The sequence below is a fragment of the Stegastes partitus genome, unplaced genomic scaffold (assembly GCF_000690725.1).
Source record: "Stegastes partitus isolate 25-593 unplaced genomic scaffold, Stegastes_partitus-1.0.2 Scaffold1089, whole genome shotgun sequence".
Lineage (NCBI taxonomy): Eukaryota > Metazoa > Chordata > Actinopteri > Pomacentridae > Stegastes > Stegastes partitus.
Window position 1 is genome coordinate 101,371 of NW_007578820.1, and position 2,270 is coordinate 103,640.

General features: G+C 40.6%; 1 protein-coding gene across 1 annotated transcript in view; it reads right to left on the reverse strand.

Annotated features, from left to right (window-relative positions):
* rnf123 (ring finger protein 123) overlaps positions 1–536 on the reverse strand; it is a 93,617-nt gene extending 93,081 nt beyond the window's left edge. Inside the window, exon 1 of the mRNA XM_008295946.1 lies at positions 456–536. The gene's annotated coding sequence lies outside the window, so the exon portion shown is untranslated. The remainder of the gene's footprint in view (positions 1–455) is intronic.
* Between the last annotated feature and the right edge of the window lie 1,734 nt (positions 537–2,270).

Genomic DNA, 2,270 nt, shown 5'->3' on the forward strand with positions numbered 1-2,270 from the left:
TATACTACAGCTGTGTACTTGTACTACAGCTGTGAACTTGTACTACTGCTGTGTACTTATACTACAGCTGTGTACTTGTACTACAGCTGTGTACTTGTACTACAGCTGTGTACTTGTACTACAGCAGTGAACTTGTACTACAGCTGTCCTCAGCTACACTCTGAGCTCTTGAACAGATGAGTTAGCAGTCTGTTAGCGGGATAATTAGCCTCCGGTACCGAGCCGCAGCAGCTCGGTCTGATGGAAACTCTCCAGCCGGACCTGGAAGGGCGAAGCTGGGCTAAATCATCCGACACTCCTGTACCACGTCCCAGTTTAGTTTGGCTCGGCTCGGCTCGGCTCGGCTCCCTTGCAGTCAGCTACATGTCAGACAGCTAACAGGCTAACGACACAAACACTGAGCTCTGCAGAGCAGCGGCTAACAGCAGCTAGCAGCGGCTCACAGCAGCACCTACCTTGTCCTGCCGTCTAACGGGCCGCTCCTGCAGCTGTACCCCGGTCCTGGTGGTAATATTCCGGCTGCAAAGGTCAGTGGAGCCGCTGTGGACAAGAAAAAGCTGATTTCAGCCACAACAGTCTGCTGCTGCCTTCCAGCTACGGAGCGCCGCTCGGTACAAAACACCGGCCGTTACTGGCAAAACGCGAAAGCAAAAAGGACGGTTGGAATAATAACGTTCTTTAATATCGCCTTTCTTTACAAAGTTACCAAAGAAACCAAAAGAGTTAAAATTATGAAATATATTTTGGTTCCACAAAGCTAATTCAACATAGTTTAAACCCAGTGACCGTGGTAACGTAAACTAGTCAGGTTAGTGATCAGCAAGTCACCGTGGTAACGTAAACTAGTCAGGTTGGTGATCGGGCTAGTTTAAACCCAGTGACCGTGGTAACGTAAACTAGTCAGGTTGGTGATCGGGCTAGTTTAAACCCAGTGACCGTGGTAACGTAAACTAGTCAGGTTGGTGATCGGGCTAGTTTAAACCCAGTGACCGTGGTAACGTAAACTAGTCAGGTTGGTGATCGGGCTAGTTTAAACCCAGTGACCGTGGTAACGTAAACTAGTCAGGTTAGTGATCAGACAGGCTTTTAAACAGATCAACAAACAGAAGTTTATTTAATGTTAGAGGGACCTCACACAGGTCTGACCACAGACGTGTACACTGATAAAAATGTGGGGCTTTATCTACTTAAAAAAAGTAAAGCAACTTTTTGCATCATTTTATCCCGTAGATCATACAAGTCTTTGTTTGTACAATATTAATTTTATAATTAAAGTCAACTTACTTTTGCAAACAAAGGCAACTCAATTGTGGCACGTTTACTTTACTTGCTAAAGTAAATTGCCTTAACTTGTAAATGTAAGTTGACTTTAGTTGCAAAAGTAAGTTGACTTTACTAGCAATATTAATGTTGACTTTAACAGCAAAAGTGATTTGACTTTACTTGCAAATGTAAGTTAAGCCAACTTGTAAAATGAATGTTGTACATACAAAGACAATTCTTGTTTGATCTATGTGATAAAGTGATGCAAAAAGTTGCCTTACTATTTCTCAGTAGAAAAAATGCGCAAAATTTTTGTTACGGTGAGCTACTTGAATGAAGTATGTAATCTATGTGTTGGTCAATCTGTCCAATTTAAAAATGGACATTTTGGCATCATGTTGCTATTAAAAAAAATCACATAACAAAAATGAAAGGATCTAGGGGCAGGATGATGAAATAAGACTCACAAGTGATGCGACTGGCGCTGCGGGTAACTGTAGCCACCAGCCAAGTCGTCACGGGAGTGTGACTGATGCTGTAATATAAATTGTGTGAGTTGCACTAGAAGGTCCTAGGGTCAACACAATCAAGAGGTCATAAGTCAACCAAATTTACATTTTATTGCAAATTCTCACAAAAATAATATCATACAGTACATGTACTGTCACTGTACTGGGCAATACCTGAATTGACTGTATAGAGTTTCAACTATTAGTTGTTTTAATCATCAATCAATAAAACAAGACATTTAGAATTGCATCTTGGGCTTCAGGAAACTTTTTTTTAAACCATCTTCTCACAACAAAAAACAATTAAATAAAAAAAAAAATTGTACACTAATGAATATTATTTTTAGCTGCAGCTCTCATACTGTATACTCTGCAACAACGCCCACATCATTCAAACAACATCTGGTATTAATTATTCAACTTAACAAAAGGGCTCGTTTACCTTGTTTAACAATAGTTTCCTGGCAAGGAACATACAATATGCCAAAGAAACTTTGA